Source organism: Lemur catta, chromosome 19, assembly GCF_020740605.2.
Source record: "Lemur catta isolate mLemCat1 chromosome 19, mLemCat1.pri, whole genome shotgun sequence".
In the NCBI taxonomy this organism is placed as follows: domain Eukaryota; kingdom Metazoa; phylum Chordata; class Mammalia; order Primates; family Lemuridae; genus Lemur; species Lemur catta.
In genome coordinates, this window is record NC_059146.1 from 9,186,134 (window position 1) to 9,210,193 (window position 24,060).

The 24,060-nt window shown below is 35.6% G+C and overlaps 1 pseudogene; it reads right to left on the minus strand.

The window, feature by feature from the left end:
• Window positions 1–12,839: 12,839 nt before the first annotated feature.
• On the minus strand, window positions 12,840–13,222 carry LOC123624280 (annotated as a pseudogene).
• Window positions 13,223–24,060: the final 10,838 nt, after the last annotated feature.

The following is a 24,060-nucleotide window of genomic DNA, read 5'->3' on the forward strand; positions in this document are numbered from 1 at the left end:
CATTCATAAAGACAGAGGGATTAGGCCAAGTAAAAGACAACCAAATGTGCTTTTTTCCCCTCTGATGAAATTTAAACTAGAGCTACTGAAATTAATTGTAAACTACCAGTGATTTAAAAAGCTAAAAATTCATTTTGTTGATGAGGAATAAACAAATAAGAAATATTCTGCTCCCTTGTAGTCATCATTAACACTTTTAAAGCAATTAAAAAATAGTCCAGTAAAGACTTCAGGTGATTTGTAATTTGAGTTGGACATTGTTGTCATTGGGGTCAGTCAAGATAGATTTTCATTCAATTATCTATGCATCTTGCTTCCCCAAGGATACTTGAAGGAGTCATCTGTACCAACCTCCTCAGTGATTTTTAACTTGAAGTTCATTAGCTCAATAGCAGATTGATGTATTGCACTTAAAATACACTCAACTGTCATCTTTTTAAAAATCTACTAACACAGCCTTACACTATGGAGTTAAATTCAATCATTCAATTTAGCTTTTGGTTCTTTGGAGAAATTACTTTCCTTTATCAAATTCAAGCTTCAAGGCTGCCAGAAAAGGTGTTAATCATGTCATTTGCTACCATTAATGTAAGCTTTGTTTTTATCCAGTTCTCTGCTCAACTTCCTTCTGCATCAATTTTTTTCTAGCCGGACTTTCCACTGTATAATTACTTCCTAAGAGTAACTTATGTGCATTAGGAAGCATATTAAACAATCAATCAATAAATATTTATTGATCTCTCCCATATGCCTGAAAGAAGAAGACCTATGCCCTCCACTCAAAGAACTTATCATTTTATTGGCAAGACATGATTTACACGCATGAAATAATTAAAGGGCCATAAAATAAAATAAACTGCTAAATTTTGTGGTTCAAAGAATTATATGCTACAAAAGTAGAATGATAGGGAAGAGGTCAGAGGATTTAAACCGGAGTCTGAGGAAAAAGCAGGGTTTTGGTAAAGAAAAAAAAGAAAACCATTGCAGAAAGACTGAAAATAGTGCGAGCACAGAAAATGGGATCAGGAGCAAGAAGGAGGGTGGCCAGTGTTAAGCACATTGAGCTGCCAACCTGCCTGGACGGGAAGCTTCGATTTGGGAAACAGTAGATCAGATAGAGTGTATAAAACAAGAATAACATGTATTAGACTGTCCTGCTGTAAAACAAAACCAAAGATCAAAGACTGCCTCTGATCTCTGAAAGTTTACATTCCTTAGAAAAAGATAATTTTCTAAGGAGAAGATTTCATCGTTGTCTTTTCAAGTTGTTCATCTACAGCCTTTTTCTGTACTTGAATTTGACTCATTTTCCACTATCTCTTGATTTTCAGGCTATCAGAGAACTTCGATTCAACTTTGGTTGCTAAAGCCTGTCTCCCCTTTCTCCTCATAGGTTCAGAAGTGATAAAGACGGGTTCAACTCGACATAATCAATCACAGACCGGGCGTTATTATAACATCCACACATTTGTTAGGGCCCAAATTCTGTAGAGTTTTTTAATACTTCCCGTAAGAATTATGAATTGGGAATTATAACTAAGAGGAATTTATCTGAGAATATTTAATAACACCTTAAATGAATTTATCTTGCAATTAGTATAATTTTTTTTAAGTTTAAATTTGAATGAGACCATCAATGTCTCCATAGCTAGGCAATTGGAAAAATCTCTTCCCCGCATTTTTTCACTGAACTCTTTTTGAAAGTGAGACTTGATTTATTGTTCTTTGCTATTCTGCTCTTCTATTCTTTTTCCTTGGTGCCATGTGGGGGGGTTGCAGAGGCCCTTGGCAGTGATGCATAGCCTAGTTAATGCAGACCTTAGGGCTTTGTGACCTCGCTGAGAATCCGAGTCAACCCCATTTTCACTCTCCTTCACACTTTCTCTTGTATTGTTCTCATTATGTATATCTAAGTGTTTGGAAAAAGTGCTAGTTGCCAATTTAAACTATTTATTGTCTTCACTGCTTCAGCTGCTGCTGGATTTCTGAACTCAATCTGCCAATAACTTCCACACAGCACATGCTCACTGCAGTTTTAATTGCTGTTGCCAGTTGCTGAACTCTTTGTACACATTCGAAATTCATTGTGTCACCCCCTTAGTGCCGTTCCTGGCATCTGCCCTAACGGCTGGATTTTCGGGTATGGAGAGGTTCAGCAATTCTCTTTACAAACTTTCTGCCCAGTGGGAGGTGCTATTATTGTACTTTAGTTGGAGAAATTGGCTATTCCCCCAAGAAATCAAACAAAATCCCTCTCTTTTACACTTTCTCATTTTCTCACTCTGACTAAAGTTATTTCACCTAGAGGCTATGAGGGTAGCAGGAAAATTATTTGTTTGTTTTATTTTAAACCTGAGTCTTTCCACTAAGTGTAGGTATAAAACCCAACTTCATAGAATTAAGAACTAGCTAATAGCTAAGGGCACCTGAGCACCTTAATGATAAATTGCATGCTAAATATTTTACATAATTTATTTCAATTAATTTCCACAACAAACCCATGAAATAGGTGCTTTATCTTCCTTATTCAGATAATGAAACTGAAGTTTAAAAAGCTAAAGAAGGTCAGGCATGGTGGCTCACGCCTGTAATCCTAGTACTCTGGGAGGCTGAGGTAAGAGGATCCCTTGGGATCAGGAGTTCGAGACCAGCCTGAGCAAGAGTGAGACCCCGTCTCTACTAAAAATAGAAAGAAATTAGCCAGACAACTAAAAATATATAGAAAAAATTAGCCAGGCATGGTGGCGCATGCCTCTAGTCCCAGCTACTCAGGAGGCTGAAGCAGGAGGACTGCTTGAGCCCAGGAGTCTGAGGTTGATGTGAGCTAGGGTGACACCATGGCACTCCAGCCTAGGCAACAGAGTGAGACTCTGTCTCAAAAAATAAAATAAAATAAAATAAAAAGCTAAAGAAATCTTCCCAAGTTAACCAAACCTGGGATTTAAATATAGGTAGATATGGTAACAAACTACTAGATAGCAATTTCTTTATGGATATTATATTGCTTCTCAGACCATCAATGACATAAAGAAAATAATCAATTTAGGGTGAGATCAAAACCTCCTTGTCCATGACCATTATTTTTTAGAATACACGAAACACTGTGAGAGCAATGGACAAGAAGAAAATTATGCTCTTTACATTAAGAGTATGTATTAATTAGAAGAAGTTCATCATGTTCCAGCAATCACACTCCTTGGTACTATAGGCACCCAAATGATTACTGTCAAAAGTGCATAGATCTGGAAGCAACCAGATGTCCTTCAAAAGCTGAATGAATAAACGAACTGTGGTACATCCATACAATGCAAAATTATTCAATGACAACAAGAAATGAAGTACTGAGCCACAAAAGATGTAGAAGCCTTAAATGCAGATTGCTAAGTGAAAGAAGCCAATCTGAAAAGTCTACATACGATATGATCACAACTGTATGACATTCTATGGTGACAGTAAAAAAATCAGTGGTTGCTGGGGGGGAGGGGGAGAATGAGCGAGGAAGGGATGAATAGGAGGAACACAAGGAATTTTCAGGGCAGGGAAACTATTCTGTGTGATACTGTAACAGTGGGTACATGTCATTACACATTTGTCAAAATCCATACGACATACAACACAGTGAACCCTAATGGAAACTATGGAGTTTAGGCAATTGTAAGGTATCAGCATTGGCTTATCAATTGTAACAAATGTGCCATACTAGTGGAACATGTTAATAATAGGTGAAATTGTGGGGGCAGGGGTGGCTTAGAGGAGGGTGTTTATGGGAACTCTGTACTTTCTGCTCAATTTTTCTGTAAATCTAAAGTTGCTCAAAAAAAAGTCTATTAATTTTTGTAAAAGAGGGTGAAGCACTGGAAAACATACAGCAACCGTAGTCCAGCAGAATAATGCATCCCTGCTAGGCTAGCACTGTGTAAGAGCCTGCCTGGTAGTGGGGAGAGTTGCGAGATGAGGTGTGATTCTGCTCTCTGGGAGAAGCTTCCTGGTCCAAGATCCACAGAGGCTCCAGGATTTGCCTTCTGAGAGGTCCATCCTTCTCTGTCGTCCTTCATGGCACTCTGTAGTGATCACTGCAGTGTGTGCCCTGCTTGAGGGCTGCAGCTTCCACAACCCACTTCTTTTCCATGACTGTTTGATGGTTTAAGGATTATTTTACAGGTCAAAGAGTCAAAAGCTTTCTCAAGTGAGGCTTATGCTTTCCTTAGCAGTACAATTCCCTCAAAAACTAAGTAGGTTTCTGATCTATTGCTTGTCCCTTCCAAGTGCCAGCAGCCACATCCAAAATAGTTTCTAAAACATAATTTTTCAGTTTGCTCTTCTTCTTTTAATTTCCCTGCAGAGTGTATGTGTGTGCATGTGTGTGTGTGTGTGTGTGTGTGTGTGTGTGTGTGTGTGAGATCCTAATGACAGCTAACTCGAGGTCATCTGAAACAGTTGGGTGGGAAGATATCACCCTTCATCTGATTTTTGCTGCAAGTCTAATTACCATAATTTAACTTAGACATCTTACTAACCTTTGCATTTGAAGCCTTTTTAAATCTTATTTTCTGTTTGAGTTCCAGAAGTGGTTAGCTTTTCCAATCCCTTGAGGCCTTTCATCTCTGGATTCTCTCTCTCTACCCATCAATCTGGGCATAAACCAGCCAATTCTTGTAATAGTTTAGTTGAAGCCTGAATAGCAGCTAACATGTATAAACATTCACATTCAGCTCTTTCCAACTACTACCCCTAAAACTATATGGGCATGTGGTCTGTGTTCCAAGTTATAGTTGGAATTAGTTTTAATGAATGTCAATGTTTTGCCATGGTATTTCTTCAACTTTTCAGCCTATGACACCACTGCCCAAACATTAATTTCTGGATTTGTTACAAAAAGTAAATCTGTTGAAACAAATAACCAAAAACTCAGTGGTTTAAAAAAATATGTCTTTTTTTAAAATCCAGGTAGGTGTTCCAGGTCAACCCTGGCTTTTCTCCATGCAGCCATTCAGGGATTAGTCTAACGTCTACTCTACCATTTTCAGCACATGAGTTCCAAGATCTCTCTGGTTATTGTCATGCTAGTTAAGCAGAAGGAGAAAAGAACATGGCAAAATATTCAGAAGGCTTGTGGGACAGGCCTGCCAGTGGAACCCATCGCTTCTACTCACATTCCATCAGAGGCAATTCAGTCACATGGCAGTATCTACCTGCACAGAGAGCTGGACAATGTAGTATAGATGACCAACCATTTGCCTAAAGCTTCCATTCCAATGAAAAAGGGGAAAATAAATGTTAATGGATAATAATGCCCAAATCGCAATAGGCCTTAACCCCACCCTAATTTCAAGGAATAGTGATGGATTTATCTCCAGCACCATACAGGGGGATACCAACCCACCTCCAAGCCCACCTGCAAGACACCAAAACCATCATTTGGTCTGAACAGAAAAAAAATTCCCCTTCCATCTCACTCAAAAGCTCACCTTCTAATTTTATGTCCCATAATCTTTCTCTACTCAAGGTAGTTGTGAGTGGGAAAGCTAATTCAAGAAAAACTCTCTTCCAGAAACAGGTAATCACTTCAGTGCATGACCGTGCACATTACTCTACCCATCTGTGTTAATCATGCGTAGGGAATCAACAGGCTTTTTGTGTTGTACTTTCAGTCCTGTACTGTATACATGGCTCTCCTGTAAGAAGCAAGGATCAGACTTGGAGTTCATTCTGCAGTCTTCTATCCAAAGCACCCACATCTCTAAGAACAAAAATTCGGTTGACTGGCGCAGCCCAGTCTCTATCCAGACGTAACAGTGAAATATATCTTTTAAAAAGTAGTGACAGTCTCAGAAACAACATCATTACTAATATTAAACAACTTAATATATATGAGACACCACTCTAAGAGGTTTATTTGTATTAGCTTATTTAATCTTCATAAAGATTGTCCTCATTTTACTGAGGAGAAGAAAACTGACACTAGCAGAGGATGACTAACTAGCACAAGCATAGGCAAAATCAAACATTAGCAAACAGAACCCCTATCTTCACAGTACAAAATGTTTTCATTCAGATTAACAATTGCATCAGATTTTTCTCCAAGAATAATGCATAATTGGTAAGTGGTTCTTGCATCACATGTGTGCAACTAAAACCCCATTCAGGAGGTCTTCCCAGAGTGAAGGAATAATAGGTTCCAAGGGAGAGATCATCTTTACCTGTTAAAAGACACAAGCTGCCTGTAGCCTTTATATGACAATTTTTACAGCTCTTCCTATCCAAATTCAGAACACACTGTTAGAAAATCTTGCAGGTATAAAGAATTTCTCAGAAGCAATGTTAGCCTGATCTTATTCAATTTATGAGTCATCTAAACCCACTCATTCTGATTCCACACTTACCAAGCAACCTTCTGATTATGACTTGGCTTCCCATGTGGTTCTGCAACAGGAAAAGAATATGCTAAACAAAGGGATTTTAGAGTTTTTATGGATTCTGTGACAACACTGTCTTATAGCAAATTAATAAATGGCTTAGATTATAACATGACTTCCCAAGCAAATTGCCAAGAAAAGAAACTGGAAAAATCATCAAAACTGAGGTGTTCTTATCTGCAATAAATTTATCATTGGAAATTAAGTGATATTCTGGGATTTAGGAATGAGAATTGAACACAGAAACCAGTGGGCTTCACTGGCCATGTCGTTTAGGTCAAAGATACCAGGGTAATAGTAAAAGATTAAAATATGGGAACAAAAGAAGAGTAATGAGAAGATTGGAAATTCAATTGTGCAAAATTCAAATTTTTACAAGTCTTGATAAAGAGGAATTATAAGATTTTAAGGAAAATGGGAATTTCATCAAACCAAGGGAATATATTTACATTTTTATAATAAAAAAATCTTTAGAAAGCAATCCATAAAAAAATTAAAATTTTCTATATGATATTACTCTAGCTCAGGCACTAAGAAGAATAAAGAAATTGAATTAAACTGAAATCAGTATAAGGGGAAAAACTGAAGCAAAGACTAATATAATATTGCACGTTTGAGAGCAATGGAAATGGGTGTGCTTCCAACAGTGATGAAAAAGTCAAGTGAAAAAAAGAAGGTTTTGTTTTCTGAAAATTCACACCTCTCTCTGTTCACAATTGATGCAATTTATTTGGGCAGATGTCTGTTGAACACCCCCATGAGCCCAGTGCTATACTCGGTGGTGGATAAAATAAAAAAGAAAAAGAAAAACGGTTCCAGTCTATATGAAGCCTAAAGTATTATTGTGAAAATAAGACAAACACACATAAAACAGTTTCACAACAAAAAAAAGGACTATAAAAATTAATGATAAAGATTGCAAGCTTAGGAGGTATTGAGAAAAGACAGACAACAAGGCATAAGAATTGGGAGAAAAATTCTTTAAGAAAGAACACTGGAAATGAGCACTTCATGAAAGGTTTTATACATCAGCAGCACAGGGCATAGCAAGATAACTACATCAGGTGGTGTCACAGAAGAAAAATTTGGAACCGTTATAGCCTGCTCCTCTTCTCATCACAAAATATATTTACATATATATATTTTCTCAAAATCATTGTTAATTGAAAAGTTCTAGGTCTAAGAGGTAGAGATAAGTGACTACATACACTGTCTGTTAGACGTGTTTTGGTCATCCTCAATGATTAAAAGTTTCAGGATGAGTGACAAATTTGACACACACATACACACACACACACACACACACACACACACCCCACCTTTAGAAAATCAAATAAAAACCCATGAGCACACGTAGTAAACTAGCAGTCCTCCTTGGTGTATTTTGCTTGCTTTCAAATGGACCCACAGAATCATTAACATTTTTAATTGGTTTTTTAACACTTAAAAAGCAGAATGTGTAGGCTGAAAATGCAGATTCCTATCTCATATATTTTTTAAAAATCTGAAGATCTGATAATACTATGTCAGAAATCCCAAATGTAATCAATTTATCCTTTCATTCACCAGATATTCACTGAGCTCTGACTATGGAGCAGGTACTATTCTAGTTACTGGGAATGTGTAAGAGAACAATAGGAAAAACAGAGAAAGAGAGAAAAAAAGAGGGAGGAAGAGAGAGAAGAGTGTGGAATTCCATAGCAGTAACAGACTTAATGCATCTTTTATTATCTTTTTCCCTTCCTTGTCTCTCTCCCCCAATTCTTCACATTTGACTACTAAAATCACTTCCCAATAACTACCTTCAACCAAAACTGTGTCTTAGAGTCTTGTGTTTTTTTGTTTTTGATCTTCTCTTAACTGTTTTTTCATTTTGTCGTTATGGTTGGAGGAGGATGAGGTGCTGAAACCAAAACAGCATCACAAGTAGAGTTTATGTGACTTTGCTGTAGTTCACTGACTCCTCTTTCCTTCTTTCTGTCTCCCTCATGTCTTCTCTGAGGCAACAAAAAAATCCTTTATTCACTAATTTGCATAATGGTTCTATGCATAGCCTAGATATTCACAGTCCTTTTCCACCAACAATATTTACTTAGCTTTTCTCAAATAAATATTATGTCTTTCCTAAGAAGGCTTTGGATGTCAATTGTTAATTAAATATTTTTTTCCATTTTATTACAAATAGTTATTGCATAAAGATAGGAGGAAACAGAAAAGAACATACAGTTTGTAGCAGGAGCTAAAGCCTTGAATTTTAGAAGAGATAGATTTCCAATTAGACAAGCTTGTGGGTGATGGAAAGAGAGAGTCCACCAAGTCAGATTTCAAGCAACTTTTTTGATTAGAATAGCTCCGAAATAAAAATGAGGGGTAGAATTAGGACTCAAGCTTGAAAAGAAAGATCTTACTGGAACACTAACTTAAAAAGTAGAAAATAAATTAGCTCAGCCTTTTACTAGATAGAAATGAAGCAGAGAAAATTATTGCATGGTTCAAATTACCGGATAAACCAGCCTTTCTAAGGAGAAAAATAAAGGAGGATTTAGAAGAACCTGAAAAACGCTGAAGCAAGCTCACTGAATGAAGTCAGACAGGATAATCCTAATTTACCAATTCCTTTCTATTCAGTAATTGTGAGTGGACCTTGAGATTCCTCACATGGGGGTGAAAATAATGGTTTGCTCATTTTCGATGACTTGCTAGAAGTGTTAAGTTGCAAAGATTACAGAGAGGGAAGGAATTCCTGTGGGGGGAAACAAGGTAAAGGGGAGTTATGATTTCTTCTACCTGCTCACCTGCATTGCCTGCCCCCACATCTACTTCTTCCTGGGTGGCAAGAGAACAAAAGTGTTTAAACAAGAGATGGCTAAGGAATCTACTTCCTGAGGTCTGTGCTGAGGCCTATTTTTTATTGGCGGGCAGAGGTGATGGAGGTAGCAAAGAAAAGGAGCTACTTTTAAAGGCAGGACCCACCCACCAATGTCAAGATCATTAAAAAAAGTACTATTTAAAATGCATTTTATTTCCTATCTCTGAAAACACTTTAAATGACTACTTGACAAGCAATAATTATCTAGCTATGTCTAGAAATCTTCTGAACTTCATTTTGGGCATTTAAAAAAAATGCAATAACAAAGAATGGATAAGATTTATTTGCCATTTCTAGAAAGATCTCTAAGCCTCAATGCAGATAAACAGCCAGTTATTCTGATGAAGAGAAAAAAAAATAATGTTATTTTCTGCCTGGAGTAATCTAATCAATTCAGTTAAAAAAAGATAGACATGGAAATTCCAGAAGAACAGCCCATGAATTTCTTACATATAATAGTATAGTAAATATTAAAAGCCACTCTTTTCTCTTTTGTGTAGAGCCTTTGAGAGTTCTTCCCATGAAAATAAAGAAGCCCCATCTATAGACTGGGGTCTGAACCCACACTTTTAGGCTGTGACATAGGAGCCACGTCTCAATGACTGACATGACCAATAACCCAGCTACATGAAATGAAAGCACTGGAGGCAATCATGAGCATCTCTTTCTTCTCTCATATCAAGTCCATCTCCAAATCCTGTCAGTTTTACTTCCTAAGGAACCTACTTACTTATCTCCACATTTACTGCCACCATCCTTGTCCAAATTGTCATCTCGTATCTGAAATATTGCTGTAGTCTTTCTAAGTTTTCTCCCTCAACCACAGTCCCATCCTTTAATTGCTTCTCCATATGACCTCAGAGTAAACTTTAAAATGTCAATCTGATCATATATAATAGAAGACAAAATTTCTTAGTATAGCCGACAAGACTTTGCAAGATCTAACCACCAACTACAACAAGCCACATCTGGAATTTCATTCTCCTTTGCTCTTTAACTCCAACTACACTGCGGGTAACTTTCAGTTAGAAGAAAGTGCCATGCAAATTCCAATCAGCTTCACACACTGCTCATTCTAAAGTATTTCTTTTTTATGACCATCTTAACTGTTACATTTGGCAGTACAGAAAATCCTCAACTTTAGTAGATTCATGTTGGATGGTCCTGCTAGAATTAATGAGGTCCAAAGTATTTGATCAAGAAAGACTTTAACATCCCTAAAATATTCCATCTTTATCTGAGGATACAGAAACCTTAAAGTAGGAAGTATCCAAGTCAAAATCACAATGCCTTAGAATTTTTTTCCTTTTTGTTGATAAAAGTTTTATATCTACAATGAATAATCTTCAACAATATAATTTTATGGTGATAGGTAAGAGTAAAAATTTATAACATAGAGTAACTTACAATGCATTTGAAACCAATTTAAACTTTACTTTGCTTCAATTAAAGAGAAATTTTCATATTTTATCATCAATAAAATTATACCAAGGAAGATAAAAGTTAGCATTATCCAAACATCTTGAAGTCATGTTCTAAAAACGCTAACATTCTGACTAGAAACGAAACCAAGGTTAAAGTATAAAACAAAACACAACCTGAATGTTCTTGGAGAAAAATAAAATGCCTTTTGAAATTTGAATTTGCACACTAAGGCAAGCAATCATATACAATATTGGAAAATCAAAGCTATCAAGCAAGAAAAAAGCTTCCATTTAGAAATAATACTTCAGAATGTAATAGACTTTTAAAGAACACTTTCAAGGTTGTTAGACCATTTTTGTGTCCTCTCCAAAGAGTTGTTTTATTATGAGACTCTTTCCTGTAGAAATACAGATATTTTATTCCCAATTTATCCTTCCACTAGTAAGAGAAGAAGAGGGTGAAAAGAAAAGTCAGATTGTCCTGCAATTTTTTCCAGAAACACACTATTACACCTATTCTCTAGTTACTTTTTACAATACAGAGATCTGGCAAATAAGTTGCTACTCTTTTTAACTCTAAAAGCATTTCGCGTGGTGAATTTTTGCAGCAAAACTAAATTAGACGGAGAAGCTATCGAGTGGTGGGAGGAATTATCAGTGTACTTGCAAAACGTAAATTCATATATTTGCCAACGTGTGCTGGCATTTTTTGTTCAATGTAAATAATAAGATTGCACAGTTCTACATGCTACTGATAAATTAGATATGCCAAATAAAGTGGAATATGTGTTAAGAAATGGGATATGAACAATTTAAGTCCAAGAAATAATGTCTTTATTAAATAAAAACACAACATCTTCTGGCTTGGTTATCCTACATCTCTTTATATAAGCCAAATATAAAGATTGTTTCAATGACAAGAGCAAAGAAATATCCCTGGTTGTCTAGTGGTGAGGAACAAAATAAAAAGAAGAAATAATACTCCTAATAGAAGGGTGAAAATTCACTACAGTGTCAGAAACCATTCATTCTAGTGCAAGCCCTGAGTAAGCTGCTCACTATTTAAAGACCCTAAAAACCTGAATCTGAGATATCTAACCTCCCTCGTGAAGGACTATGATATAATCCTTAAATTATGTAATATTTCAATATAATATTTTGTTAAGACTATTTCTTATGGGTGGCAAGAGCTCTAAATGTATTTTAAAAGCTAACTGGGAAAATTAAAATTTATAAATATTTATAACTAAAAAGAGAACCTATGATATTGGAAAGATAAAGATATGTTTGTTATGTTTTTGACTCATTTGAAATAAAACATATTTGAGGATAAAAAGAAAGCACCCTCTTGAATTTAATTAATGCAAATTTAAGCATAACCACAAAGTTCTATCAATTTTGTTTTTGTTTGTTGCTTTCTACTATAAAATTATAGCAAATGTTCAACTATCTGGACAACTAACTGGCTAGTTATATCTTTCTGCTATAAGCTTCACAAATAAAAGTGTGACTTTGTGGCCTGTACCACTCAGTTCTTTCTGTTGCTTAGATTTTCTCTTTTTCATTAATACATATACATTAGAAAAATAACATAGTTATTTTTTCTTTAAAAAATACTAAAGATATGTCAAAAGATAGACACTATCTGTCTTATTTGTCCTGTAGTTTCAATAATCTTATATATAAAAAAAATCCCTCAATCATGGAATGTCTGGCAATATGTGTTTTTCACAGAAGATGAAAAGTCATTTTACAATTTGAGGAAATCAGAATTGTATGTCATTCATTAAACAGCACAACAGGATCAGCCCTTTGTGTAACCCAGCTGATTTACGACTGATTATTCCTTTTCTTCTTCCAGCAAACCAATCTGATCCAACAGACCAGCATAGAGCATCTTAAGTCTAAGTGAAAATAGATAACCTGCCAACGTGAAAGTTCCTTACGTCTTTGTTGAAACCTTTATACCTGCTACGACAATCAGCTTCCAAGATGACCCCAAAGGATCCCAACTTTCTGGTTTTCATGGCCTTCTATAGCTTCCATCACAATGGATAGAGCTGATTTATATATTCAATAGGATTTTTTTTTCGTTTTATAACTTTATTTGACATACCTGACAATCAGTGGTTAATTTTCAGCCACGTTGACTGTCTGTAGATTGTTGAAAGTGGTAACAGGTACATAGCTAAACAAAGCACAGAGCTTGTTCAGTGAATCTCCACCCTCCTTACGTCTTCTGGACAAGCACACATGGATAAGGTATAGGAAATTTCTTATTAATTGGGCCCACACAGCTTTGTCAAACCTGGTATCAATGCACACGTGGGGAGTCCCCATCTCCTTCTCCAAATTTCTCTGAGTGCCTGAGGGGCACACTTCTTGAAGCCCACTCCATGGATGTGCTTGTGAATGCTGATGGTGTATTCTCAAGTCACCACCTCACTGATGGCAGAACGGCCCTTCTTCTCACCACCCTTCTTTGTGGGAACCATTCCGCCAGGCCCAAGTTGGAAAGGAGGAGCGTGAGGGATTGCCTTCAGTATGATATTGAGGATATTGAATGTGACTACCAAAACTAAGTGATAAAGGATATTGCGGTTTCTGGGTTACTCTGTCTCTTGGATTGCTTAGTCTGTGAGAAAGTAGTTGCCATGTTGTAAGGACACACATGCAGCACTATGAAGAGGTCCATATGGAGAGAAAGTGAAGCCTCCTGCCAAGAGCCAGTGAGGACAACAGCCAGACGGCAGCTCTGTTGAATGAGCTATCTTGGAAGTGGAGTCTCCAGGCCTTGCCAAGCCTTCAGATGAACACAAGCCCAGCTGACATCTTGATTGTAACCTCCTGAGAGACCTCATTGCCAGAACCACCCAGATAAACTTTCCCCAGATTCCTGACTCTCAGAACTCTGTGAGATAATAAATGTTCATTGTTTTAATTAGCTAGGTCGAGTAATTTGTTATGCAGCAATAGATAACTAATACATTTACTAAGGGCCCTTAATCTTTTATTTTTAAAAAACATCTTGTCATCACTACCCCACTATACATATGCACACACACAGACACATACACTCATATACATTTGCACATATAGCAATAAAAAAACATATTCTAAAAATTATTTTTGTCTACCCCAAATGCATTCAGTCATAAAATACTTTTTTTCTAAATAATTCCCTCTAAGTGTGCTATAATTTTAAAGTACCTTAAAATTATTGCACCTAAAAAGTCAGAAATTAATTTTACTTTTTAGATATTTGTGCATTATGCCAAAATTAATTTAATCTAACAGTGCTATGGACCAAGAATAATAGGCCTGAACCCTGTTACACAGTATATCATTAAAACATAAACCACTTTCACTCTCTCGGACATTTGGTATCACCGTGACTAAGAGTTTATGCTACCAACAGAGATTTTCTTATTTTGAAATTTACAAAGGTAATCTCAGGAACCACAAAAAATTGTGTACATGACACTAAACAAAAGTAAGCTGGTCATCAACACACAATGCTTCTTGGCTAACGCCTTTATCCTAACACATAAACAAATTCTTAAGAGGTGACTGTTTTGCTTGCTTCAGCTGGTTTGCCTGCTTGCCACAAAGCACTCCTAAGTGCAACATCTTGAAGACATTCCTTATGTTTAACACCACAAGAAACCACTTTTGCACTCCCAATTTGTTGTGAGCATGGTGTTTGTTTTTTGTTTTTCGGTTTTTTGAAGTGGGGGCACTACAGATTGGAAACGCATGCAAGGGTTGTTTGTTTCCCACAAACCAGTCATCTTGCTGTGAGAAGAGGGAAGCTCCCATCTCAAGTTTCTGCAGAAATGCACTGATTGGCACTCCACTGACTCGTTGATCTTAAGCACAGCCAGTAGAAGCCTGATTGTAATTATTCCTTTTCCTGCTCTCTCTGTATATATCAGGTGCAGCAGGGCTCTCAGGGATGTGCTGTTTAGTATCAAAACCCAACAAAATCGGAGAGCTCCCTTTCTTCATTCAATGGTAGGCAAGGAAACACATTTAACATGGCTAAGTTGTTTGCAAGCCAAGTCAAACATAGCACATCTCGTGATCAGAGCTTAGCCAAGTGCTCATAGTGGGTGGTCAACGCGCATTTGTCTAATTTAACTGAATGATCACAGAGAGCTTTAAACTGAACTGGAGCTTTAAAAAGTTTCCATTGTAAGCGCCAGCTTTTAACACTAAAATATGGTGGCAGATTCATATTCTCAGGATGCGATTACGTGGGTCTTTCTGGAAACTTCCTGTGGTGCAGGCTGTAATTACAGTATGTGACCAGGAGGGTGACAATGGAAGCGTCCTGCCATAGTTTTCTAGCCCCCCAGGCCCTGAAAGTTAATGAACTATCCAGTATTTTTTAATGAATCCATTCTCTTTTTTCAATTATCCAGAGAGTTATTTTCTGCTTCTTACAACTAAGAACCTTAACTGATACACAGATTCTAGAATAGATTACAGAATTCGAAGCTTTTAGGCCCCTTAGAAGAGGAAATGAAAACCTGTTAAACTGTCAATATAGAGCTGACAAATGCATCATGAAATTAAAACATGCCATTTCAACACAATATGATTTTTAAATTACATCATAACACTAAAAGTAAAAAAATACAATTTCTGAATTTAAAAAGTCATTTGGATTTACCATTTTTAGCTTCATGGCAAAGATAACAATTTTTTACAGTGTAAACAGTGATCCACAAGCATTTGGAAACCACTGCTCTAGAATACCCAGCTGAAACTATCTTCCTAATTATCCCTTACAACATAGCTCACAAACTACCATTTTATTTCATTTTTATTTTCTCTCAACTTATCTCCTTTCGCTCCTACGTGATGACATTGCAATTAATTTAAATAACTTAGTCTATGGTTAAATTGTGTTAGGGAAAATGGTTTTAAAAAAGTGATGCCCTAGGATCAGAACCCAGGACTCTCCGTCTCAGAAACTTTTCTACTTTCCAATACATTATATTAGCCTCACAATAATTGCAGTGACATACTCCAGATACTGTCCTAGGGACTTAATATACATTGTTTCTAATTCTCTCAACCACCACACAAGGAATGCATTATTTTCCTATTTTCCTGCTTGGAGGTATCTGGGGGCTTCTTCAAGGCTACACGTGAAGAAGGAGCCTGGGGTTTAAACCAATTGCAGCTGCCTCTAGAGTTTCTTTTTTTTTTTTTTTTAATTTCAACATACCTAACCAGTCCTCGTCAACACTGTCAAGGTCGTCAAAAATGGCATAGTTGGAGAAACGGCCTCTAAGAGGAGCCTAAGGAGATATAATAACTAAATATAATCTGATATGCCCTGGCGTCAGCACAGCTCACAGCAACCTCAAACTCCTGGGCTCAAGCGATTCTCTTGCCTCAGCCTCCCAAGTAGCTGGGACAACAGGCATGCCCCACAACTCCCGGCTAAGTTTTTCTATTTTTAGTAGAGACAGGTCTCACTCTTGCTTAACCTGGTCTCAAACTCCTGAATTCAAGGTATCCTCCCACCTCGGCCTCCCAGAGTGCTAGGATTACAGGTGAGAGCCACCACGCCCCGCCCCAGATGGGATTCTTGATCAAAGACAGGACAGTAGATAAAAACCAAGGAAATCTAACTAAAATATGAACTTTAATAATAATGTATCATCATCAATTCATTAGTTGTAACAAATGTACCATACTAATATGTCAATAATAGAGGAAGTTGTGTGTGTGTGTACATGTGTGTACATCTGTGATGGGGTGTTCATGTCAACTCCCTGTACTATCCTCTCAATTTTTCTGTAATTCTAAAACTGCTCTAAAAAGTACAGTCCATTAAAAAAAAGACACACAAAAAAAGATCCCCAAATTGATGTATAGAGTGAACACAATCCCTATCAAAACCCCAACTGGCTTTTGTGTGGAAATTGACAAAGTGATCTTAAAATTCATAAGGAAATGCAAGAGACCCAGCACAGCCAAAAGAAATCTTGAAAAAGAACATAGTTGGAGTATTCTCATTTCCTGATTTCAAAACTTAATATAAAGCTATAATAAACAATATTATGTGATATTAACATAAGTATATACACACAAATTAATGGAATAAAGCTAACAGTCCAGAAATAAACCCATACATTTATAGTCAATTCATTTTCCACAAAGCAATTCAAGAAGGAAAGAATAGTTTTTTTCAACAAATGATACTGGGACAACTAGATATCCATATGCAAAAGAATGAAATTGGTCACCTATATCACACATATTCAAAAGTGACTCAAAGTGGATGAAAGAGCTAGATGTAAGAGCTAAAACTAAATAACTCTTAGAAAAAAAAAACACAGATATAAATCTTTGGGACCTATGATTAGGCAGTGATAGGCATGATGACCAAACCAAAGAAAATACAGATAAATTAGATTTTATCAAAATTTAAAACTTCTGTGCTTCAAAGGATCCTATCAAGAAAGTAAAAGGACAATACACAGAATGGGAGAAAACCTTTGCAAATTATATATATGATAATGGTCTATTATCCCAAATATACTTAAAAAACTACTACAATTAAACAATAAAAAGTCAAATAACCCAATTTAAAAATTTGCCAAAGGATTTGAAGAGACATTTCTCAAAACAAAATATGCAAATGGCCAATATGCACGTTAAGAGACACAGCCTCATTAGTCATTGAGAAAATGCAAATCAAAACTAAAATGAGATATCCCTTTACACACAGTAGGATAACTATAATAAAAATAACATACAATACAAGTGTTGGTAAAGGTGTGGAGAAATTGGAATCCAAATACATTGCTGATGGGAATGTAAAATGAAGTAATCATTTTGGAAAACACTTGACCAGTTTCTCAAAAGATTAAATATAAAGTTACTATATGACTCAGCTATTCCACTCCTAGATATATACTCAAGAGATCGAATACATATGTCCACACAAAAATGTTCATCCAAATGTTCATAACAGCATTATGCATAACAGCCAAAAATTGCAAACACTTTAAATGTCCATCAACTATTGAATGGATGAACAAATGTGTTCAATGGAATATCATTTGGCCATAAAAAGAGATAAAGTGCTATTACATTCATAAACATTGAAACCATTATGCTAAGTGAAAGAAGCCAGAACAAAATGCCAAATATTGTATAATTTCATGTCTCTGAAGTGTACAGAATAAATAAATTCGTAGAAAATAGATTAGTGGTTTACCAGCAAATGAAGGGAGTGAGAAATGAGGAGTGACTGCTAATGGGTATGAAATTTCTGGTAGGGATGATAAAAAGGTTTATAATTTGATAGTGCTGATGGTTGCACACTATTGTATATATACTAAAAACTATTGTTATTGTATACTTTAAAAAAACTAATTTAATAGTATGTGAATTATGTCAGTAAAAAAAAGGAGAAAGAAAGAAATAGAAACTTCCAGTTTAAGTTCAGAGATGATGAGAAATATAAAGAGCATCATTCCTACATTAAGAAAAAGCAGGCCGGCGCTGGTGGCTCACGCCTGTAATCCTAGCACTCTGGGAGGCCGAGGCGGGCAGATTGTTTGAGCTCAGGAGTTCGAGATCAGCCTGAGCAAGAGCAAGACCCCGTCTCTACTAAAAATAGAAAAGAAATTATACGGACAGCTAAAAACATATATAAATATAGAAAAAATTAGCAGGGCATGGTGGTACATGCCTGTAGTCCCAGCTACTCGGGAGGCTGAGGCAGGAGGATCACTTGAGCCCAGGAGTTGGAGGCTCCAGTGAACTATGATGATGCCACTGCACTTTAGCTGAGGCAACAGAGTGGGACTCAAAAAAAAAAAAAAATAATAATAATATCCATCCCAACTCCTGGCTAGATTAACACAAACCCCCACACCAACATCCTAGCAGGAAAAAAGGTATATACACCGGCTCTGGAAACATAAAATTTATCTCATAATCTATCAGATAGGTTATTTTATCATGGAGATGGAGTTTATATGAAAAAATAAAATGGAAATGGACATTAGCAAGGATGAAAAATACTTTCAATAAACTTATAAGTCGACTTGAAACTTTCAATGATAACATCAGTGAACTTGAAGATAAGTCAACAAAAATACCTCAACTGAAACGAAAAGAGAAATAAAAGGGGAGATAAAGAGAGAGGGAAGGAGAAAAGATAGAAAGAAGAGAGCATCTAAGAACCATGGGATAGTATCAAATGATATATGTATAACATGGAAAGAGAAGAGAGAAAGAATGGGCAGAAAAAAAAATAAAAATAACGGCCAAATTTTTTTCAAAATTAATGGCAAATACCACAGGTCTAAGAATTTGGAAAACACCAATACAACAGAATAACCACCATCACCACCATCAAAAAACAAAAACAACAACAAAAAAACCCTGAACATATATAATATTCAAACTGTTAAAACCAAAACCAAAGATCTTTAGGGCAACTAGAAAATAAAATAAGATACATTACCTAAACAGGAACAAGAGTAACAAATATAGCAAAATTCTCTTCAGAAACCATGCAACAAGAGAAACAATGCACTGACATCTTGAAAGTGGTTTAAAAAAAAAAAAGAAAAAAATAAAATTTAATACTCACTAAAAATGGCTTCAATTATAAAGAGAAAGTAGAGCTTTCCCAGACATATAAAATCTAGGAGGATTTAATGTGAGAAAATCTAAGAAAATATTTAAGGAAGTTCATTAGGAAAAAACAAATATGTTAGAAACTTGGACCTACACAAAGATCTTAAAATGTTAGTAATGGCGTGAATAAAATCAATTAAATTAAGTTTTTATCTTAATTGCTATAACATATAACTGTGTAAAGCAAAAAGTGTGTATTATATGATACACACACATGAGATTATATATGCATATATATATATATATATATAACATATAAAAGCACCACAAATATTCTAACTGATCTGTTAGAATAAAAAGATATGCTGCAAACTATAAAACTCTAATGTAAGAAATGAATGGAGAGATGTACCATTTTCATAGAATGGAAGACTCAGTATTATTGAAATGTCAATTCTCCCAGTTTAATTGATATATTCAAAACAATCCCAATCCAAAATCAGAAGTGTATCCATAATCTGTTTCTAAAAATTATATGAAAAGCCCACAAAAATTAGAACAGCCTATGCCATTATAAAAATAATGAACAAAGTTGGAGAGCTCACACTACCTGAGTTCAAGATTTACCATAAAGCTACAGTTAAAAAGCACGTATTAACAAAGTTAGACAGACACATGGATTGTTGGAACAGAATAGAGAACCCAGAAATATACCCCACTCAATGTAGTTATTTTTCACAAAGGTGCAACAGCAAGTCAATAGAGAACAAATAGTCTTTTCAATAAATGGTGCTAAAACAATTGGATGTCCATACAAAATAATGAATCTTGACGTATACCTCACTGATTTTTAAAATTAACTCCAAATGGATCAGTGACCTAAATGAAAAGATAAAACTATAATCCAAAGTCTAGAAGTAAACATAAATGAAAATCTACATAACCTTTATTAATAGTTTGTCAATGCTTTTACAAAAAACTAAAAAACAAAATCACACCTGATAAAGGACTTGTAATCACAATACACATAAAACTCTTAAAGCTCAAAAATAAGAAAATGAACAACACTGTTAAAAACAGGCAAAAGCTGGGTATAGTGTCATGGGCCTGTGGTCTCTGTTACTCAGGAGGCTGAGGCAGGAGGATTGCTTGAGCTCAGGAGTTCAGGGCTATAATACACTATGATTGCATCTATAAATGGCCACAGCACTCCAGCCTGGGCCACATCCAGTTTCTTGGAAAAAAAAAATAGGCAAAAGATCTGAAAAGACATTTCACTAAAGAAGATATATGGATAGAGAATAAACAAATAAAAAAACACTCAGCACACTAGTTGTTATGGAAATGGAAAATTATCAAAGGCACATGTGATACCCTGGAAAGCTAACAGGAAGGATGAAGGAGGGAGGGAGGGAAGGAAGGAAAAAGGAAGAGAGGGAGGGAGACAAAACCTGACAAGATTAAATGCCAGTGAAGACGCAGAGAAACAGGGATACTTACTTATTGTTGGTGAAATTGCAAAATGGTATAGCCACTTTGAAATAAAGTTTGGCAATGTTTTATGAAGGTAGATATACACTTACCATATGACCCAACAATCTCATCTTAGTATTTACTCATATGTACTTCAGTGGGTAAATGGTGCTATATCCATGCAATAGAATAGAACTCAGTAATAAAAATGAATAAGTTATTGATCCATACAGCATTGATATTTCTGTGTTAAGTGACAGAAGTCAGAACAAAAGGATATACATTGTATGATAACGTTGATTGATGGTGACTGTAACAGTTGCCTACAAAGTGCCTGCAAAAGGGAATTTTTAGGTGATGGAACTTTTCTACATAGTATCGGGGTGGTAGATACATGAATGTATACATTTGTCAAAACTGGAAGAATCATACACAACAAAGATTGACCTTTACTGTTCCCAAATTTGAAAGAATCAACAAGGATGTCAGGGGATCATGGGATGGAATGTAGACTGTGACAAATCTTATTTAATTACATATACATGACATAACTTCACTGAAGGGGAGGGGAGGAAAGAAGCTGATCTAAATAACTTTAAAACCATGTTTTGCTTGGATATTGTAAAGCTAAAGACAAAAAGAACAGTACACAACTATTCTCTTGTTGGTAAATTTGCTTTTCATAAATTTTGAATTGCTAATATGAATTAGCAATTCTAAAACAAATTTACATGCTTCTAGACTTGAACATATAGCTAAATAAATTATACATAATGGGACCCAGTTTCTTTCTGCCAGAGAAAGAAGGTACTAATAAGAAAGGAAGAAAAGCTAGAATGAACCTTCTGGTGCTGAATTTGTTTCAGAGATACCAGTAGGAACTCACGTTTATTTTAGGTATATACAGATAGATAGGTTCAATAACATAGCCATGTGTACAGACATGGGTTATTATTCTAAGGCTGGAGACAAGGAAGTACAAGATGAACCTAGAGCATCTTGTAGTACAAGAAAGTAAGAACGTGCTCAAGAAAGGGAGGAGTCCCTGTCAAGGGGGGACAGAAGTGAAACAGAAAGAGCTCCTCATGGCCAAAGTTGGAACCAGTCCTGTAATGCAATAAATGAAGATCGTATTGAATTACAAATCCCAAGACTATAATAAATATTCATACATACATCCTGATATAAATCATTGAATAAATAAATGGGGAAAAGGAACAATCTTTTTACAGAGGCATTCCGATTAGTAAATGAAGAAAGAATGAGAGAACTAGAAAATCACTGTTAGAACACGACATTATTCACTCTTGCAGTCCAAATCCACTGATTAATACTAAAATTATTGAGCAAAACATTTAAGAAAAACAGAACACTTGCAAAGCCACAAAGCATCTCCCCAAAAATATTTATTAATTATTGTGGTGGTTTTATCATGTGTCCACAAATTCTTTGCTACTCCTCCCTCCAGATGGTAAATCTTAATTCCCTTCTCCTTGGGTGTGGGCTAGACTTAGTGACTTGGGTGAATCATAAGGGAAATATAGTAACTTTACAGTAGAGAAATTCAGCATACACCCCCTTAGCAGGTATATTAGTTTCCTAGGGCAAAACAACATAAACGTATTCTCTTGCAGATTTAAAGGCTAGAAATCTGAAATCAAGGTGTAGGCAGGGCCACAGTTCCATTCAAGTCTCTAGAAAAAAAAAATCCTTCCTTGACTCTTCTATGGTTGCCAGCAATCCTTGACATTCCTTGGCTTATAAATGCATTACTCCAGTCTCCGCCTCTGTCTCCCCATGGTCTTCTCCCCAGTGCGTCTGTGTCTGTTTCCAATTTTTCCTCTTCTTAAAAGGACAACAGTCATATTGGATTTAGAACCCACAGTCATATAGGAATTAGAGCCCATTGACATATTAGCAGAAGGCTGTGCGAGGAAGAATCAGGATGTCTTCAAACGTTGAGTCTAAACAACAAGAAGGATACACCTGCCTTGTACTGATCAGAGGAAGACTGAAGAGGGAACAGGTTTGGGGGGTATTTGAGTCAGGACTCATTTCTGTCTGCATTCTAATTGTTTAAATGGAAATCTCATGCATACATTAATTATTACGAAGTAATAACAACCATCAAAAGGCTGTGCTTTTATTAATATTTTATAACAAATAATGTAGAATGAATGTTATATATGCAAGTGGTACTTTACTGAATCAATATAGTTTTGTTTACCACATGAAACAGAAAAGTATTCACATTTTATTGTTTATACTGATAAAGACTTATCTTGCTGAAGGCTGACTCATTTCATCATCCATACCGATGATGAGGGAATATCTAAGAGGAAATGGAAGTGGGAGAATATAGGAGATAACTGTACAATCTTTTTTATGATTATTTCATACTATTATTTAAATCCATCCATATAACAATTGTCAAAAAATTACAATTCCATTCTTTTTCTTTTTTTTTAAGATTCCTAAACTGCAAAATATTTTAGTTGAGACAATATAACTTGCCCCAACATTAGAGAAATATGTAAGTTTTCACTAATAGCTTCTTTTACCTTCTATTCAAACTAAGTTGCTGGGGAAATTATTTCTTGTAGGTTTGAAAATGATTGAAACATGAACAAGTGTCTCAGTAAACACTATATTGTTTTACTTAAATCTAAATTATTTTATTGGTTCTAAATGAATGCAGGACTTTTAACAGTTTTATATGAACAGAGACTTCAAGAAATAATACCTCCATGTCCTCATGCCCTAAAAACTGTCCTGAAGAATCTTCCAACGTAGGTGATTAATCCCACAGTTACATGCCCCTTTCTATAAATGAAGGAGTAAGTCTCTCTAATATAAACAAAAAGGAAACATGTACTAAAAGTTGAGCAATGTATTAAAAAGGAAACTGCCCTTTAGAGATAATGGATCTATCCTCTGCTCCATGCATGAATGCAACTCTCATTAACGCTAATGGAAGTTACGCATGAGCATCAATATACCTGGTATAACGAATTTCCAAAATGGGTAATAGCATCTAATCTATTCCCAGCATACTTCTGTCTTTAAGCAGCCAAACAAAAGTACTCCTGAAATTTGGGGCTAGAGATGAGTATTTGAGTAAACAATTTTATTTTTTTTTTTATTTTTATTTTTTTTTTTTATTTTTTTTTTATTTCAGCTCATTTTAAAGTAGTAAGAAACTCAAAGAACACAGCAGTCCTTTGGTAACTTTTTTCACTGTTTCTCACTCTTAAAAAAAACTCCT